This window comes from Globicephala melas, chromosome 1 (genome assembly GCF_963455315.2).
Source record: "Globicephala melas chromosome 1, mGloMel1.2, whole genome shotgun sequence".
NCBI lineage: Eukaryota > Metazoa > Chordata > Mammalia > Artiodactyla > Delphinidae > Globicephala > Globicephala melas.
Genome location: NC_083314.1, coordinates 62,602,252 through 62,622,377, shown reverse-complemented (window position 1 = coordinate 62,622,377; position 20,126 = coordinate 62,602,252). Strand labels below are relative to the sequence as shown.

Genomic DNA, 20,126 nt, shown 5'->3' with positions numbered 1-20,126 from the left:
TCCTTACGTCCCCCAGCACGAGAATACAGCCTTGGGTACAAAGATCTTCACTGTTCATCCAGTTCATTCATTCTACTCCTATTCATACTTAGATCAAGAGTTTATTCCAGTCTCTGGAATTAAGCCTAACTTAGTGTAGAGTCAGTATTCTGGTATAAGAATGTTGGTTTGACAGATTTGAAAGCGGATCAGAAGTGCGCGTGTGTGTGTGTGTGTGTGTATGAGACAGAGAGAGAGGGAAGGAGAGAGAGGGGCTGTGGATGGAGGCTTCATTAGGAGAAACTAAGGAGCTCACAGGAGGTGAGAACAGCTAATTGCTGTCTTGTCCACACAGTCTGGGAGACAATGCAGAGTAAGGTATTGCTGAGACTCAGGGGAAGCAAATACCCTAGAAAAGGCAAGTGAGAAAACAGGAAATGTGTCCAGGCCAGAGGAGGGAGGAGATTGCTTCTACTTCCTCGTCTGCCTCTCAGTCTATATTAAACAGGGCATCCTTTCTCTGGAACATTTTCCCTAATTTCATCCAGATCCCTTTGTTCAGGATTGACACAGGAGACAAGGTGGCCTGACAGGGACTCTGCAGCCAGATGGCTGGGATTTTAGAATAATACTGCCACTTCCCGATCGGGTGGTCTGGGGTGAGTTAGCGCTGGTGAGCCTCAGCTTCCTCACCTAAAAACCTGTAAAGTAGTCATTCCACGCATGACCTTGCAGGGTTGTCTTGAAGGTGAAATGAGGGTGTTTAAGCCTTGGCACTTAGTAAGCTCGGTAAGTGTAGTGTCAATGCTTCTTGAAAAGAAAATACATAGGAATGGTAAGAATATCACTGTAAGATGTGGGACAGGTATACATATTAAATATGATGAATTAACAACTTCATTACACATACATGGAAACAAATCACATATGGCACACAGGTATTCTGTATGTCTCCTTCTTACCCTATTAGTTTCTGAGCCCCTTCTTCCAAGAGATGAAAGTTTTTTCCTCCTGTTTGACGGGCTGTGTTTCAGGCTCTCCTTGATTTCACACTTGTGCTTTAATCATCTCAACCCCCAAGATTTTTTATGCAGCTCCTCTTGCCTGGGAGGCAGTTTTACAGAAAACATGATTTGAAATGTCTAACAAATAAGTAAGCATTCTACACAGTTGTTCTACAAAGGATTCATTTTCTCACACCTTGGTGCCCCAGACAAATACATCTGCCTCACTGGCACCTTCAGTGGCAGCTGGTGTGCTTCTGTGTGATGGCTAAGAGGCAGGGGCAGTGCCGTGAGTGCATAAGGTGTGAAAGACAAATGTCATTTGGGAGTGCGCTTTCATGGGCATTTGGGGGAAGGCTGTGGTTGCACCTGGGCCGCTGCCTCTTCTCACTGAAGTGTGACTTCCACCGGCTACTGGCTCCTGCAAAACGGTCTTTTGTGATAGGGGCATTTGAGAGTCAGCCCTGCACTCTTGAAGTAGCAAATACCATGGCTGAAATCTCACTTTGGCAAATGATAAGCGATCAAAGCCAATGAAAGTTTTCTTTTTCCTGCTGGGCCCCTAAAAATGGCACCGATGTGGATTCCTGCTTGGGTTTATCGTATAAGCACTTAGTAGCAGCGATGGGATCCCCCAACCCCATCCTGCCTCCCCACTCACCTCCATCACCTTTCCAAGTCTTCATGGAGACAGGGCTGTGTTCAGTCGATTCCAGCTCTGGGGAGGCCTGGCCCAACACCAAGGGTGTCAAGTCTCAGGCCCATGGGGAACAGGACAGATGGACTGTTTCAAGGACCTAATGCATCTTCCCACAGATGCAGTGGGAAAGGAACTACAAAAAGGAAGTGTTTTGCTCCAATGTAGATGCTCCCTCCACTGGCTGCAATAACCTCAGAGCACTAGGTTCTAAAGAAAGCTCTGTGATCCTAGAATTTCATATCCATTCACTCAACAAACATCTATTCTGAGGTCCTGGGTGTACGGTATTGCTCTTGACCTCGAGAAGCTCACGACAAACAAACTGCAGAACAGCTGATGTGAGTACAGAGGGCAGAGTACAGAGTGTGGGCAGATGGAATGACTGGGCACTGCATCATGAGTTGGGGCAGGGAGCAAAGGGCATTCGTAGAGGGGACAGCTTGTGCAAAGACACCAAGAGAACAACATGACATGTTTGCAAAGTTCTGTCCCTAAGTGTCCTATACTTGCTTCTCCTCATTTTATGTTCTTCCTTCCTTTCTCCATTCAGAGTTCTGAAATCACCTCCATCACCTGTCAAAGACCTAGGAACTACTGCAGAATCTTCATGGGGAGCTTGGCCACTCGGCCAGGACATCCTTACCTCTGATGAAGACCAGTGGGCAGTGTCAGTTCAGACTCAGTAGTGCTCTCGAATGAGCTCCTGGCATGCTGGGTCTTAAAAGACGAGGCTCATCCACTCTCACCCCACTGGGCCTCTGCTCTTCCTCAATTGCATCCACATCCGGCCTGCTCCAGGCACAGGGCCTTTGCACTGCCTGTTTCCTCTTCCTGGTAAGCCTGCTTCCCTAGGTGTCTGCATGACTCACCCACTTTTTTTTTTTTTTTAATTTAGCTGCCATTTATTAAGTGCCTACCATGTGACAGGGGCTGATCTAGCATTTTATGCATTATCTCATTTAATCCTCACCATAAGCCCATGAAGTAGGTATCATCGTTCACTTTTTAAGGCCTGGAGGTCTCAGAGATTGAGTGACTTACCCAGGTCTCCTCTGCTAGGAAGTAAAAGGCTCTGTGTGTGTCCAGGTTTATCAGGTTTCAATGTCTGTGCTCTGTTCCTGTTGCTTTTTTTTTTTTCCCCACCCACTTCTTTTAAGTCTATTTTTAAACACTCCCTTCTCAGTGAACCTTCCCTGGCCATCGTATGTTCAACCCCTCATCAATCTACATCTTCATTTCCTGCTCTGTTTTCCTCCAGAGCATTTATTAACATAGCTTATATTTTGCTTACAAATTGTCTTTATTATCTATCACTCCCCAGCCTGCAATTAGAATGTAAGCTCCTGAGGACAGAGCTAGAACTGTGCCTAGCACATAGCAGGTGTGCCCTACGTGTGTGTTGAATAAATAATAGAGACATGGATATTTCTGAGGACTGAAAAACGGGACTGAAGAGACGTGGCTGGGCCCATCTTGCACCTCTGCTGAGGGGTGGTTGTGCATTGCAAGAGAAATCGCTAGGAAATTCCTCTGCCCGGTTTCCAAACCCCTGCTCCCTTGACTCGGGGCCCCATCAGTTTCTATCAGAGAGGCCTCATGCCCCTCTGCCAGATCCGGTCACAGCATCTTCACGATCTCACTGGGGCATTGGGACTAGGAAGACAGTGGCAGCCCCTCTTCCCATCCTCCACACGGCAGATGCTGCTCGGATGTTTGTTCAACTGATTGGGCCACCCCCTCCTTGCTCTCACCACAGGCAGTATTTTCTTAGCGTAACTTGGCAACAAAGGTGTGAAACAGAGATATAAGAATGCCCTTGTTCACAGCTTCTGGTTTCTGCCTACCTGAACTCACCAGCAGGAAGAGCTTTTATTCGGGGGTGTGGGGGGAGGAGGGAATACAGAGCCGGGGGCCCCGGTTAGCTTTCTTGCTGTTTCTCCCGCAGCTTTTGCAGTGGCCTTTCTGCCCTTGGGATCCCAGGCTGTCCGGTTACTGAGTAGCTCATCACCCCAGCCTCGCCATGCGTACACCATCACTACAGTGATGCTGGTCTCCGTTCCGTCCACCCTGAGACCTCCCAGCAACCCCTAAAGACAGGGGTTGTGTCATAGGAAGGTGACACAGGAGCAAATCATGAGGGGAGAGATTGGAGGGAAATCCCATCCTTCCCTCACAGAGGTGGGGCAGACCAGAATTCCCTTAAAATCACCCTTCCTAGAATGGGGCCAGGTGAGGGGGATTTCCTCAGGGCTGGAATAGCCCAGGCTTCGCGGGGCCTTAGCAGGGCTCCCAGACACAGCTGCCTCTGCTACCCCTTCCCACAGCAGAGGGAACCTTGGTCCTCCGGGAGCCTTCAGCTAGAAAGGAGATCGAGTGGGAGTCGGGACCCAGTGCTGGATTGAGCAGGCACGTGAGCGCCAACTCTGGATGAGTTGGTGGACGGGCCATCTCTGGCATGGGCCGGCCCTCTGTGAGCTTCAGTGATGTTTGGGGCTCTCATCCAAAGGCAGGTGGTTTCCCCGGCCCTCCCATTGCTTCTGTAGCTTTAGGCACAGAACTGATGCTATACATGAAGTAGGTGACTTGCTGTTACCGCCAAGAGGGCCCTCAGCCCTCCCCTGCTGCAGGGTTCAGAGGGAGAATTCTAGTTCTGGGGCCTGTTCTTGTGATGGAGGCTGATTGTGCCTGGAGGGTCGATCTCTGGTGGAAGAGATACACCAGAAGTTTTCCAGGAGAGCACAAATCCATGGGAAATAAGTTGCGGCTTTCCCTGCCTGTCCCAACCTGACAGGGGAGAGAGAAGCCTGGGCTGAGAGCGACTGCCCGCTGATTCACCTCTCGAAGGCCCTTTCCCTGGATTGGCCACCTCTCCATCCCTGAACCCGGGGCTAGACCCTGACCGGCCGTGTGCTGGGGATCCGGGCACCTCTTTCCTGCGCTTCGGGTAAGTCCTGCAGCTAAGCGAAAAATGCAATGACTTTTTGGACCTCAGTGTTCTCATCTCTAAAATGGCCTGACCGATGATAAGTGGGCTTTTTCTTCATTCTGAACTCCCAAGCTGGAGCCTTGCAACGTGCACTGCATAGACCAGAGACCAGGAAACTCCAATTACAGCTCCAGCTCCGCATGTATTAGCTGTCTTTCAGCCTCACTGAACCTTTTTTCTTCCTATGCAAATACGGGCTCATAACACCCCACAAGGTTACTGGTAGGGTAAACTGAGATATTATATGGGGCAAGACTTTATAAACTTCTAGATTTTATACAATGGAAAGTGCTTAGAAATCTCTGAATCTGGGAATGAGAGGAGCCTGCAAGTCAGAGGGCATATGAGACCTTAACTCTCAGGGGGCTGGCTCACTTCTCTCTCAGTCTAAATTATCACTACAAATGGACAGCAGCCCTGAGGTAGCTCTTTATTTGACCTTGAAGAGACATCTGAATATCATTAAACACTCCAGAGAGTCAGACGACCTGAGACCTCTTGACAACCTTAAAATGCACCCTGGCCATGGGCATCCCAAGTTGCCTTTCTTTCCACTGGGCTGCTTGTCCTGGAGGTGGGCTTTCTTAAAGAGGTGGCATTTGGGGGGTCCTTCTAGCCATCAGTTTACAACTTTGGTATTTGGAAGAAAGAGTCAGAGTCAACTCAGAATTGCCCAGGACAAACTCTCCAGTCTGCTGTGTTTGCTGCTGCCAGATGGACCTGTCTGTTTGGGATGGGAGAGGGGTGTTAGGAAGAGAAGAAAAATTCTCCACCAGATACCATTTTTTACTCGCTCAGAAATTTAACTAGGGATCCCTACAGCTTCAGTTGGAGCCCATTTCTCCTTGTCTTTCCTCAGTGATAGGAAAATAATTGGTTCCCATCATCTTCAATGTAGATAATCTCACTAGAGTGAACAATTGCTACACCACAGATTGGGCTGTGGGGCTGAGACAAAGGCAAATTCCAGAATTTTGCAGACAGATTTGATTTATTTTGTGTCTCTGTCTCATCTGTGACATGAATTTTCGGTTTGAAAACTATGATCATCACGATTTTAGCTTTCCCCACATCCTTTTTATTTCTTCCTGAAGTTCTTTTATCATCTATCTTGGTTCATTCTCTATTCTTACACATGAAAATGAGATCTGCCCACTTCCTTCGTCTTGAACCTGGGCTCATCAAGGTTTCTCTGTCTTTTGGGTGGTTTTATCCAACTTCTCTTGGAATCTTGATGGTAGGAGCTGCAGAAGCAGGGTGAGGATACTTTTTATACATCCTCCAAGCTGAGAGGGTGGATGAAGAGGTTACTGTCTTTCCTGGTTGCTCTAAAGCCTCCCACCCTGACCATGGGGAGAAGAAAGCAGGCAACATTTGGCAGCTCTATAAAGGTGCACTTTATTTTTGTAGAACTTTCAAATTTTTTCCCGAGGGCAAGTACATTCCCTTTGTAGAAGCACAGGGATTGGGCAGTTATATTTAAGAACCATTTCAGAAAATAGAGTATGCCTCTTGTCTTAGTTTGGGCTGCTGGAACAAGAACTCCATAAACTGGATTGCTTAAATAACCACGAACATTTATTTCTCACAGTTCTGGAGGCTGGAAACCCAAGATCAGGGTACCAGCATGATTGGGTTCTAGTGAGGGCCCTCTTCCTGCTTTCTTCAGGTGGGGGATGGTGGGGGGGAGAGAGAGAACAAGCTGGGATCTTTTCATTAAGGGCACCAAACCCATCATGGAGGTTCCTCCCGCGCACAACCTCATCCAAACCTAATTACCTCCCAAAGACCCCATGTCCAAATACCATCACTTTGGGGATTAAGGCTTAAACATACGAATTTGAGGGGGGGGAGTACACAAATATCCAGTCCATAGCACCTCTCCTCCTGTAGTTTGCATTTTCTAAGCTTTCACAGAAACCATATTCAGTCTTATTTCCTAGCTTAAACTAATGGGGTCAGTACCAGCTGCCTGTAGGCCAATGTGACAGTTTTTTGTGTTCACTGGTGGGCATTCTCCAACTGCTGAGGTGACGAAGTTAACAAAGAGGATGCAGAGGCCTGGAATAGGACAAGAAATCCGACTGGTTGCTCACAGCCACAACTGAACCCCTGGGATCTGTTACAGGAGTGTCCTTTTCTCCACACTGATGCTCAGAACTTCCTAACAAGGCCCGTGTAACAGTGCTTCTTCAATACATTTAGTGTGATTATGCACCTGCTGTTCCAGAACACCTTTGAAGTGGGCTTGCTTTGAATTTACTTGAATCAGATAATTAGTTTACAGGCAGAAAATATATACTGTTTTAATTTGTCCAACTTTAGTAAGAACTGCTTTGGGAGTTGTGTGCAGCATGCTATAAAAATAACTCCTTTTAATTATATTTATTTACTTAATGAATCACACAGATAGTAGGTAAGTGGAATGTTGAGGCAGCCTGCAGAGTTGCCGCAAAGCATCACATTTGTACCGTGCCTTATGATTTATAATGTAATTTCAAATCCAGTCTTATCTTACATTTGCAGGGAATTTTTCAAGCTTTTGTACACCTAGTAAGATACAATGCTGGATCTCAGTTTTGGATCTTCTGGCTTCATGTCTTGTGCTTTTTACAAATGCATTGAGAAGAATCACACAATGGAGTCAAGAGAGCCTTATTGGAATTCTCACCCTGACACTTAGTAGCCATGTGACCTTGGGAAGGTCACTTAACTTCTCTCAGCTGCAGTACATGAAGTCCTCATAGGTTAAACTAGGAGACAATAAACCTGAGACTGCTTTGGAATGCATAAAGCATAGATCTCAAGCCTTACATGGAAAAGGATGCCTGTTAATGCAGAGATTAAATGGGGTGCCTGGAGAGCCCATAATTATTCATGTTGTTGTTATTAGTAAGTGCAATTGACAACTGCTTCTTTGTATATAGCCCACACAGAAATTCACCTGGAGGCAGATCTTCTAGAACTCTTGATCCGTCTTTTTACCCCCTCCCATAGTACTTCTCACCATCTAACACACTATACAATTTCCTTATTTATTGTGTCTATTGTCTGTCTTTCCTCCCACCAGAATGGAAGCTCCAGGAGGGATGGATTTTTGTCTGTTTGGTTCATTGAGGAATGCCCAGCATCTAGAATGTAGTATCTGGCACATGTTGGTCACTTAATAAGTATTTGTTGAAATAAAAAATCTTTTTGCTCTGTGGATCAATCCAGTAATTTCCTTCACCTATGCAAATGTGGGCTTTCAGGGAGGGCGCATGGAAGAAACGCAGCAACTTGCAAAGGGAACCTGGGTCTTTCTGTAAGACAATGAAAGCCAACTCCTCCTCCCCAGGCTGGAAGTTGGGATCTTCAAGGGGCCCAGAACCAGGCTAAGACGAGGATGAGTTGAGATCGCTGACCCGGGGAGGAAAGGGCTCAGGTCGTCGGCCTGGGTACAATGCAGAGGTGTAGAGATTCATCAGGAAGGTGATTTCAGCACACAGTAGGACTGATTCTGGAAGGGCCTCCAGTCCCAGCCCCATTGGCATCCTTTGAGAATAGTGACTGAGCAAAGCATGGTGCTCAAAGCTGTATCAAGGGGACGGCTTGTGTCCTGGGCATCCTGGATGTCTTCCCTCAGGTAGTGGGCAGGGAAGGCAGGAGGAAGGCAGGGCAGGAACGGGTTAATGTGACCCTGTTCTTTCTGCTTGGTGTTTTGACTCTTTTTGGTACGAGTTCAGGATCCAGGGTCCCTGAGAAATGGCGGGGGTGGGGGTGGGGTGGGGGAGGTGGGGAGCCTCAAAAAGGGACTGCTGAGCTCTCTGCTAACAGGACCTAAGAAAGTTCAAGTAATGAATTTGAAAAAGAAAAGAAAGACGACCATATTTATATTCCAAGTTGATTCAGTTGTAACGTTCTTTTCACAGAAATAGCAATAAATACATAGTTTTTGTTTGAATATTCTGTCTTTGCTCCCCCAAATCTCTTCTTTAAGTGTATGTGCATATAATTAGTTAGGTTTTAAAAAATCAAACACATCCCTGTTTCCTTTTCCAAACCATTACAGAGTTTAACATAGAACTTGACAGTTTTTTTTTAAGTGAAAACGAAATACCACTTATAATTTCAGTTTGGCTCAGCTATCACTTATGTTCCCCAAACCTCATCTGTACATTTGAACTGTACAGGTATCCCCCACTTTTTGTAAGTTTGTTTTTATGAAACTTCACTTTTATGAAAGACCTACATTAGTACCTGTTTTTGCCGATGGAAAGAAATCTGAAGATTTTTGTTTTACAAGGTGAAAAGTGAAAGTTCAGTGTTTCTTTTGCAGGAGCCCTTATAGCGGCAGCAGGCATCTGTAGCAGTGACAGTGGCCCTGCCAAGCTCCTTCCCCAGGAATTACGCTCAGCATCTTAGCACCGAGCCGCCATGGCTTTGACTTGTGTCTGTAAGCACCTGTGCTTCGTCTCAATTTGTTTTGTGCATCCGTTAGCAAGATGTGTCCTGAGGTAACTGCTTCTTCGCTTTACGCCACTTCGGTTAATGAAAGGTTTTATTGGATAGTGGGGGAGACCTGTATATATACATGCATTCACACTTGGCGTGTTTGGCCACCACCAGTGCATGGTTTATTTCTTAAAATAAGTGAACTGGGAAAAAAGTGCAAATTGCCCTTTCCCAGAGAGTGTACCTCAGATCACACTTTCTAATAGAGAAGATGCAGAAATTCCTTGCCTAAAATGTGTCTACAAAGCTGCTTCCCATAGAATTGAGCATGTGTTGCTTGGTTGAGTTGGTGAAGGTTGGGGATGTCTTAGATTATAAATACATATGCTTAAAAATGTACTCCCCTCACCTCATGACATGTATGATAGAGAAATATTTTTTTCCAAGAGTGGAAACCACTATTTACCACTCTCTATTTCAGTATCTGGGTCTCCTTTCTTGCTTTCCCTCTTTTGAGTGGTGGTGGTAGTGTGTGTGTGTGTGTGTGAGTGTGAGAGAGAGACAGAGACAGAGAGAAAGAGGAGGAAAGAGGAAAGAGAGAGAATATGAACTAGTGACTCTCAGCCCTCTTAAAACTGCTGATCCCACAGAATGGTCACATCTCATTTAAAAGAGCCATGACAGATTTGAATAATAGGTGCAGTAGAGAGAACAGCTGGTACCTAGAGGGCACCAAGCACTTACCAGTCAGGCACTGGCTTCCAAAGCAGAAAAGCAGGTCGGGGTGAGGCGGTGGGGAGAGGCAGGGGGCGGGGTTCTGATGGGTGGGGTCCTGATCGGCTGGGTTCCCAGTTCCTCCTACCTCCATCGGGTTTTCAGAATCCAAGTACAGGTCAAGAGCTCCATCCCCACTATACTTCCCACTCTTGCATAGCTGCGGTCCAATCATTTAAAAATGCAGCTCTGGGCTTCCCTGGTGGCGCAGTGGTTGAGAGTCCACCTGCCAATGCAGGGGACGCGGGTTTGTGCCCGGTCCGGGAAGTTCCCACATGCTGCGGAGCGTTTGGGCCCGTGAGCCATGGCCGCTGAGCCTGCGCGTCCGGAGCCTGTGCTCCGCAACGGGAGAGGCCACAGCAGTGAGAGGCCCGCGTACCGCAAAATAAAAATAAAAATAAAAATGCAGCTCTGTGGGAGAGAAGGCAATATCCCAGAAGTCTTAACTGCCTTCGGGAGCTCAGACTCTTCCAAATATCTTGTTTTAGTCTGACCTTGGGTAGCAAGTGTTAAGCTAAAGGAAAATCATTTAGCAAAAGCAAAGCAGAAACTGATCAAAGGGTGCTCTAGGGAGGAGTGGAGGTGGGGAGGGGATGGAAGGGCAAGATTTGCCCTCTGTGTTTCTAGAATTTCTTCTTCCCCCAATTTCACAGCACTGAGTCACAGACTAAGATAGTGCATTATCAGGGAGAAGGATGAGGACCCCTTTCTGTCTGTTCCTTACTCAATGTCATCCAGCTTCTTTCTCATTTGAGACTTGCCTTCTGCACCAACAATGATTGCAGCGCTCTGCCTTAGTCTGCAAGTTTTCCTAGCTGGGCAGGACTCCTGCATCTGCCCTCAGTATGTCCCTGAGACCTTCCCTGGGCTTTTTGGAAAACCAGGCACTGCATCTTTAAGGACCAAATGAAAAAGAAAAGAGACGTTGTTGTTGTTATTGTTGAATACATACTGTATTTAACATTTTTTTTAATCCCAGAGAAGTGAAATGCAACATCTGTTTGAGTTTATGTAACATCCAAAGACTGACGACTCAGAATTTCCTAATTAAAGTCATTTTTAAGGCACTCTGCAGAGCCAGCTTTCATCTCTTCCTTCGTTGGGTTTTTCTCCAAACTGTAGCAGAATACCTGGGTTCTCTTTCTTCAGAGTGATACACACATGCTCATGCTTTTAACCTGCTCTTTGTCCTGACGACACCGAAAAACAGCACAATTCCAATTGGGAAACAGGAAAGGAAGGAAATACACGTGGGGAGATGGGTGAGGAGAGCACGGAGAGAACATCCAAGTCGATGAACTGATGTGGTAGGAGAAGAAAAGAGAAGGAGCAGAAGGGAAATGGAACAGGGTAGGGTGGGCCAGATGGCTGGCGGCCGGTGAAAAATAGGCTACACTTCCCAGTGCGATTTCAATTAATTTAGCTGGTTCCTTTTTTTTTTTTTTTTTTTCATTTTTAAACATAGGGCCGGTATAAGAGAGGTGTCTCAAAATTATGGAAAGTGTATATAGGTTAAGTGTGCTTGACTGTGTTCATGCACTGACGAAGGTTTGATTTTAGAGATAGGTGTGATTTGAGGGGTTGTAAAAAGTCCCCCTCTGATAAAAAATAATCTCCCCTACTGGCCCACCACTACGCCTGAAATTCCCACCATGAGGGCCACTCCTTCAGATTAAGGCATTTATCTGTAGCCCCTATTAAGACGTAAATGTCACCTGGGAGGGGTAACAATCAACTCTTTAGCACCCACTGACTGAACTGTCTGTCATCTATCAGAGAGTAGGGCCCTGAGAGATGGGACGGAGGGCAGGGACATTCTGACTAATGGGGAAACAAGGCTTGGTGATATGGGATACAGGAGAGGGACCAGCTGGGCAGCTGAGGGTGTGCTTGACATAGTAGTTGCCCCGGGAGGTTACTTGGGGGCAAGAGAGTAACCTTTGAGGGAGATGGGGTAGCAAAAACAACCCTTCCCACATCACAAGTTCCCCTAGGCTGTGTGTGTGTGTGTGTGTGTGTGTGTGTGTGATGTGTCTAACAGTTTGTAGATATTACAACATTCTGTGTATATATCCAATATAGAATTCACTTGGGTCTGTTATGAACGTAGTATATCTCTATGATTTGTATATATTGTGTGCACATGTGTACACACACACACATTTACTCACACTCAGCAGTGGAGATCTTGTAAGTGTGAAATGTGAGGTGTCTCTTATTAGCCATCTGGGGTATGGATTGTCCAATTCTTGGGGAAAGGACTGGCTTGGGGCAATGTGACTCCTTTCTCTGTTATCAGTAGACCTGCATTCAATTCAGGTGGCTCTGCAGAAATGGCCAGGGCTTGGGTTATAAAGACTGGGCACGGGCATTCCCATCTGGATTGGGATTTGGAGAATCAATGTCTCCAGCTTTGGAGTCTGGGAGCCTGGGGGAAGGGCAAGTAGAGAAAGAATCTGGGAAACGGTAGGTTTCTGCTCTGAGAAAACCTGGAAGTTGTCTGAGAGCAGCCTCCAGGCTGGGTGCAGGCACCAGCCTCTATGTACAACTGGAGGGACCTTCCAGCTCTCCAGGGATCTGCTCAGGTTGGTTGACCTGATGGGGAAAGTTCAGTGGGAAGGGTCAGAGATGGGGAAGGTTCAGGGCTGGAGGAATGGGAAGAGAACTCATCATTCCTCAATGGCCTTTTCCTATTCTTGGTGCTGAAGAAAGCTTGGGAAATAAAGGGTGAAGGATGTGGGTGGTGGGAAGAAGCAAAGGAGAGAAGACACTAGAAGTGCTTCTCAACTCTAGTCTCACGTTAGAATCCTCCGCGTGACCTTTTAAAAATACCAGGGCCAGGCTACCCCCAGAGATTCTGCTGGAATGAGCTGGGGAGGGGACCAGAACTGGGTTTTCTGTAAGCTCCTCAGGTGTCTCTAATGTGCATGTGGCATTAGTTAAGAAGACAGCGCCAGAGCAATCGAGAAGTCTGGTTCTGAGATGGTCAGGCTGGAGCTGAGTGGCTAGACACCATCATGCACATGAAGAAGGAGAAGGGGAGGACTGATCTGAGGGGGTAGGTTAGGGGCTTCTGAGAGCTTCTATTTGGACAGTCAAGCCTCTGCTGATGTGTGTGGCTTTACAGCCTCACTAGCTGGTGGTTTCTAACCCCACTTCTGGTTCAAATCTGCTTGAGGTGGAGGTGTTTGGGCAGAGGGAGAGAATTTCCCCCACTGTTTTCTGTCATTTAAAAGAGAAATAATTCACTGTGCCCCATGGGGCCAAGAAGACAAATTCTGGGGCTGGGTGCTTCAAAGATGGGAGTAGATTTTCTGCTGTATGATAAATACGTATTTCATAAATAAATAAATCAATAAGCAAGGCAGTAAATAAAATAATGCACACACTTTTTGCCTTCTTAGGGTGGTTCTTCCCTCACCCCACTGATCCTAGTGACATACACTTTGCCCTTGGTCACCCGAAGGTACCCAGCCTGGCCATGTAGGGGAAATAAGACTGCTTTGGCCCTGGCTCTCCAAGGATCAGAGAAATCTAGAGAGAGTATTAACACTGGCCACCCATGTGGAGAAGGGAGAAAGAGGGGAGATACATACTCCCTCTGTTTTTCACCCAAAAGTGTAGGCAGGGCAGGCAGGGTTTGGGAACCAATGCTGGAACATTTTAGGTATCTGAAGTCCAAGCTGACCAGTACTTCATCCCAGCTTCACTTAGAGGGATGGGCATGGACTTGAGATCTGGATGGACCCACTCTTTCCACACAAAAAGATACAGCAGGCATGGGCTTCCCCGGTGACGCAGTGGTTGACAGTCCGCCTGCCGACGCAGGGGACGCGGGCTCGTGCCCCGGTCCGGGAAGATCCCACATGCTGTGGAGCGGCTGGGCCCGTGAGCCATGGCCGCTGAGCCTGCGCGTCCGGAGCCTGTGCTCCGCAACGGGAGAGGCTACAACAGAGAGAGGCCTGCGTACCGCAAAAAAAAAAAAAAAAAAAAAAAAAAAGATACAGCAGGCACAACTCTCACTTTAACACAGCTCCCCAGGAGCCAACCAGCCAGCCAGCTAGCCCATGGAGACTGCTGCATGGCACGTGGTGGGGTGGGAGGGGTACAGGTCATGGGATGAGGGGATGGGAGGATGGCGAGGAGACAGGTAGGATGGCACCCATTTTAATGGGAAATCAGCTGTCCAGGGCTTCAGCTTCTGGAGCCACCAGCCATCGCTCATTTCGTCCTCTTTAGTCTCTGCCATGTGGTTCTGCTCCTGGTGTGCCTTGTCCTACTAGGTGACCTGTATGTGGACATGGAGACATGTAAATAAAATGGGCATTAAGACAGTGACCAAAGAATGTCATTCCTTAAAAGCAGATGTTCATAATCTGGGTTCCATAAATAGATTGCAAGGGGACAACGACCCTGAGATTTTTATGCAAAATTATGGGTACTTACTTACATATGCATTGCTCTGTCAAGATGATCTATAGCATTTATGTGGTTCTTTAAAAAATGATTCAAAACTAAAATAATATTAAGGGATTCTAGATTGTTTATAGGGGTAACCCATCAGCAAGGCACAAAAGGATCTATAGAAATGGGTGGGAATACCAGACCCTCCATGGCCTTGGTTCTCAGCATCTAAAAGCACAAGGTAATTTGCAAGAATCGCTGATTCACCAGAACCCTATGGCTCACCCAGTATACCTGTGCATGGGCACACATTTCAACTGTGCTAAAACTTTTTGAATATGCCTGTATTATTCAACTTGAAGTTGTCAATCAGTTTTTCTTTAAGAAAAGAAAAAAATTTGCCACTATTTTTTGGGGTACTTGTATATATTGCTTCATGTAATAGTGGTGGTCCTAAAGAAGAAGTGGTGAACTGAAGTTTTAAAATAAAAAGGGTATTTTTGAGCGTATGAAAGGAGTTGCTCTGAGGTAAATCCAAGCATCGGACATCTTCCTCTTTCTTCCCTGATCATTTTTGTATGCTTTGTTTCGTTGGAGTATTGACATGCTGGGTTTGCTTACAGGGATGTACTGCTATAATGGCATAAGTAGTTCTTATGATTCTAAATGAACACTGTTGCATTTTCAAATTTTATGCATGGTTTCAGTTTCAGAAAGAAGCCAAATTTCAAGTTCTTGTAGATATGGTCAAATAAACTTGCTCCAATTGTTTGAAGTTTACAGACAACCCCGTTATACATGCAAGTGAGGAGTTATAGCCTAGAAGCCATTCTAGAAACTGTCCCGCCCTACACCTTGTGCTCTGGAATAGCTACCATGCTCTAGTGTCAATGAATGCGAGTTCCTCTTCCTGCAGTGAGCGATTGGTCAGAGGCACTGATTGCGCTAGGCTCTGCCAGCCCTTGATGTTGTGCATGGCACAGAGTGACAGACATGGTAGGTGATGGGGGAGAGTAGAGTACCAAGTGGGTACAGGTGTGCAGAGGCTTTGAGACAACCTCGGAGTCTCTCTGTTGCCGATGGACCACACTGCCTGTGTGCAGAATTCGTATCATCATGATGACTGCTTTACATGACTATTATATTCATTATCATGTTATTCATATTATATTAATTACACAGTAAGGATGCCTTTGGGTTAGCATAATTTTTGTACAAAAAATATTTTAGCTGCATGGTTGAGTTCTGTCTATCAGTTTTCCCCAAGGCAAGGCACAAGAAGGTCAGAGCTCTATGTCAGTGTGCTCCCACAAGCCTAAAACCTTTAAAGGGGTGACTGTGGCACTGAGGACAGGTCTTCTTCCCATTTCACAGATGGAAAAGTGCAGTTGACCTGCATAATAAAGTCAATTCAAAAATCAGGCCTCAGGGGTCTCAGATTTCCTGGTCCACTAGACCCTCCTGAGCATTTGAAATAGGCTTGGGAGATGCTTCCTTCTTTACTGAAGAGGAACAGACAAGACTGTTTCGGATGCAGAAAGTTTGGAATCCAAGTGAATTTAGAGTTGCTTATTCTCTCATAAGAAATGCCCCATTTCCTTTCTGATAAACATGCCCAAAGAAGGCATTTCTCTGTTTTGATTTTGTGAGTGGCTCTTAGGAGCAGGTATTTTCTTGCTGTTTCAGAAGACCCATGAAATTCTCCAGGTGAGATAGTAGATGAGTCTTTAGTCCCTGATGTGTGTGTGTGTGTAAATGCATGCATGCATGTGCACTGTGCATGAAGAGGTAAGTGGGGTAGTGCCTCAGTCCCTGTTCACCTGATACGCATACGCAGAGTCCTTCTCTCTTTCCTAATTAATTAGAAGTAATAGCTTTCTATAGTTTCTGGTACGTGAGGGAATGAAGTGGGAAATAATCTAATTGGCTGTCTTGCTTTCAAAGCCCAGTTTATTGAAATAGTTCTTAGGCTGAAGTGCATGTATTATCCTTCCTGTTATTTTTCCAATTAACGTTTCATTGGATCACATCTGTGTGGAATATTCTAATTGGTTTGAAGGGTGGGGGTGATGGGATGAGAGCAGATGGAAAGAGAACCAGCTGTTCCCTTCATCACCAGAGCCGTGCATGTACTGATGTGGCTGTAGGTTTTCCCCAGCGCGTTTCTTTAGAAGAGCTCAAAGAGCTTGACAGAGTGCTGCCTTGTCACCTTAGCCATCCTCACTGAGCTCTTGGGCCAAACAGGCAGACCAAGGGAGCACTTGCCAAGATTCTGGGGTTCCTTTTGTGATGTGTGACTCCAAAGGGGAAAATGAGTGGCTTCCATAGTTTCCTGTGAGCACTGTCTACCTGCTGACTCTGTTTAGCCTGGAACACAGTAGACACCCCCTACAAATACTTGTAAGAGTGAGTATCCAGAGGGGTCTCACAACACCCTCCCATATCTGCTCTTCTTGTGAAGAGAACAGTGCATAGAAGATGGCACGAAGCAGGGCTGGGGCTGGGGTGAGGCGAGCCAGGTGCCGAGGGCAGACACTGAAGGGGGCTCCCTCTCAGCAGATACAGAATCAGAGCTTGCAAACAGGAGTGAGCACCTTCTTAGATTTTCCAGCCCAGGCACCTTGGTTGGTTTACGCTAGTCCCGGGCCTGGCCTGAAGCAAAGCATTCCGTCCTCCCTCCTGTCTCCTCCCTGCTGCTAGTGATGCTGGGTCTCAGCCAGCCTGAGGTCAGCCCCAAACTCAGCCGTCTCTCCATTCAAATGCTTCACGTGCACCCCTCTCAGAGCCCCTCACAGTCTCCAGGGAGGTTTGCGTGCAGCTGGGCTGCGGCCGCTCTGTGTCTTGGCCTTCTCCCCTCACTGCTGTAATTCGAATGTCTATATTCCCTTCTCCCGGGCATTTCTGACCCAGCATTCAGCTGTTTTAAGGGTCAGGCCACGTTTTCTGGGTTAGTGAAGGACAAACAGGAGCCCTGAGGCAGAGAAGAGCCTCCTTTGCAAGGCCACGTGGCCTGCTACCCAAAGGCCTGTTTTCACATTTGCCTTGGTGAGAAGAGATAGTAGACTCTCGTCAGGACCACTCTCCAGCTGGGCAAAATTACCTTTCTCCCCAGAAAGTCTGTGGTGGGGCCCACCCGGCAGTGAGGCACAGATTGGGGTTTGGGGCAGGGAGCCTTGGGAAGTAGGCCTGAAGCAGGCTATGTGGCTGGTCCAGATGGGGCCATGTGGAATAGGGCTATAGCAGGCAAGGCCGGCAGAGAGAGGGGCCACAGCCAAATATGCCTCCACGGTGGTGAGACGGCTTAGGGGTGGAGGCAGCGTTGGAAAAAGTATTTCCTTCTTTTATGTGCACCCACGTGACCAAATCTGTAATGTTACCTACAAACTGTGGCGTCCCAGCCAAGATGTGGGGCATCAAAAACCGTCCAGGGACAGACAGGCCAGTGGAGAACCACATAAAATTATATATACATATAATGCTAATAATTTTTCCCTCTGCATCTCTTGCCTGAGCCAGTGACAGGAAAAACATAGCTGTCTCCGGCTGGCTTCTCCAGGAGACTTAAACTAGGCAAATTGTGCTGGGATTTCAAGTCCGGCCCAGATCCGATCAACCTCTTTTCCTTTCCAAAAGGAAAGGAACTCTTGGAATTCCAGCTATAAATTCTGCCCAGAGCTGCTTTCTACAGGGCTATGCAGTGGTCTCCTTTCTTTTCTTGACTGCCAGGGTCCAGTTCTCTCCATCAAGGTGTCTGGGGGCAGGGGGAGCTCAGAAGCCCCACCTTCCCCCAAGGACATGTCTCCCTTGGCAGGGACAGTGGGTTTCCCTGAGATGGTCTTGGGCGTCCAATTCAATGGCACTTGAGGACCTGCAACTGACCCTGGGCCCCATGATTCTACTGAAGTGACAAAACCTTACATCAGGCAGCACATTAGACATTTTGGAGTGTTTCCAGACATCATCCTGCTGTGTCTTCCTGACTATGATGTTGGCTGGGCGGTATTAGTGGCTCAGTTAACAAAGGAGACAACTGAGGCTGAGATGAATTACGTGATTTGCTGAAGCTCTAGTTCATCAGCTGCGTTTAGAAAATTCAAGTCATGCTGAGGTCTTGGGCTCTGGCCTCCTGACTCAGAGTACTCTTCCAAGGTGGAAGAGGAGAGAAATCACCTGAGGGCACAGACCCTGAGACAGCTGAACCCAGACTCTTCAGGACAGCTTATTCTGTCTGGACAAAGTGCATCCAGAGATCCATTAGGGTGACCCTGCAAAGACTCCCTTTGCTAGTCAGTCAGCCCTGCCTGAGGAATAGCAGTGGCTGGACAGGCAGAGAAGGATGCCTGCATTTAACTAGGGAGAAAATGCTCTGTGAGAATGGAGTAAAAGTGTGGTGCCAGAAGACTGAGATTCAAATCTTAAGAGCACCACTGATATTAGTGTGACCTTGGACAGGTCACTTGACTTTCAAATCCCTTGTCAGTAAAGTGGGGATATAAAGCAGACCTTATAAGATTGTTGAGAATCAAGTGACAAAATTTTTGTGTCTGTGCTATGCAAACTGCAGCATACTAATCAAATGGGAGTTATTATTATTAATAACAATAAGAAGAGAAAGATTAGACCAATACTAAGATTTTTTATCTTGATTAGAGATGTTTTTTACTCCACACAAAGGAAGGTAAAAACCCTTTGTAAACTGTAAAGCACTGCAGACCTCAAAAGAATTATTAGGAGGACTGAGGTTAGTTAGTGATGGGATCCATCATGGGAGGGAGCATGGCTGACCAAGGAGAGCAACTGCAGTCCGTCTCCCTAGAGGCATTCCTATAAGAGTGTTTAATGATGGCCAAACAACCTTGGCTGTCCTCTGGCCACTGAGCTGGCAACTCTTCTGAAGGCCTTCCATAGGCAGATGTCCTACCAGGGAAACTGGAACCAGATGTACTCAAGATCTCAGAAGAAATTAATGGCAATAAGACTCTGGGGTAAAAATATCTCTGGGCACTGAGCTGGCTTACTCCACTCCCTTTCTATCTAAGGATCTTTTAGGCTTAATTATAGAGTTCGGGCATTCATTGGGGTTTTAATTAATTTTCTTTTCAGCTTGAAGCATGTGTGAGTGTAGCGGGTCTGTGTGTGTGTGTGTGTGTGTGTGTGTGTTTACATCTTTCTTTGCAACTCAGTCGGGAGCTGGCTCTGGCAATGTTTAATTGTGCCCTCAGTTCTAGCAAGAATGTTCAAGGTGCCAACCGGAGCTTGGAAAGCCATTGTTTCCAATACCTCTGCCCCACATGCTGCTCCTGACGCACTGAGGGATGGCGGGTGGCAGGGCCTTGCTCAGCTGGGACCTCAGCTGTGGGATGCGTGCTTTCCTCCTCCTTTTGTGCTCTTGGTGTTTCAGGGATTCTCAGACCAGGAGAGCAGATTTCCTACTCCACTAATTACCAGTACTGTGTTAAGAGATGCCGAGTGACAGCCAGCTCCCACACTGTAGCCCCCAACAGGCTTTCTTCTGGGCAAATCTCCCTGGGATTACACAGTTTTCTGCATAAGAAAACAGTGTTACTTCTCTTATTTTAATATGTCCACTTAGTAGACTGGTAGGGACTACATGACTGTGTGGGTGAAAGTGACTTGCTTTCTCCTTTCCTTCGTTCTCTTGTGCTCTCTAGGCAGGGAACAACGCGGGAGGCACCACAGCATAGTGTAACAGCATGGGATTTGGAGTCAAGTGGCTCAGTTTGAATCCTAACTCATGACATTTTCTATTTGTGTGCCTATGGATAAGTCTCTTAACTCCTTTGAATCTCAATTTATTGTCTGTAAAAAGGGGATAATAATAGCA

General features: G+C 46.8%; 1 protein-coding gene across 3 annotated transcripts in view; it reads right to left on the bottom strand.

The window, feature by feature from the left end:
• Positions 1-12,091: 12,091 nt before the first annotated feature.
• FAM78B (family with sequence similarity 78 member B) overlaps positions 12,092-20,126 on the bottom strand; it is a 103,750-nt gene continuing 95,715 nt past the window's right edge. For all 3 annotated transcript variants that reach the window (XM_060296945.1, XM_060296940.1, XM_060296948.1), the window contains one exon: positions 12,092-14,165. The gene's annotated coding sequence lies outside the window, so the exon portion shown is untranslated. The remainder of the gene's footprint in view (positions 14,166-20,126) is intronic.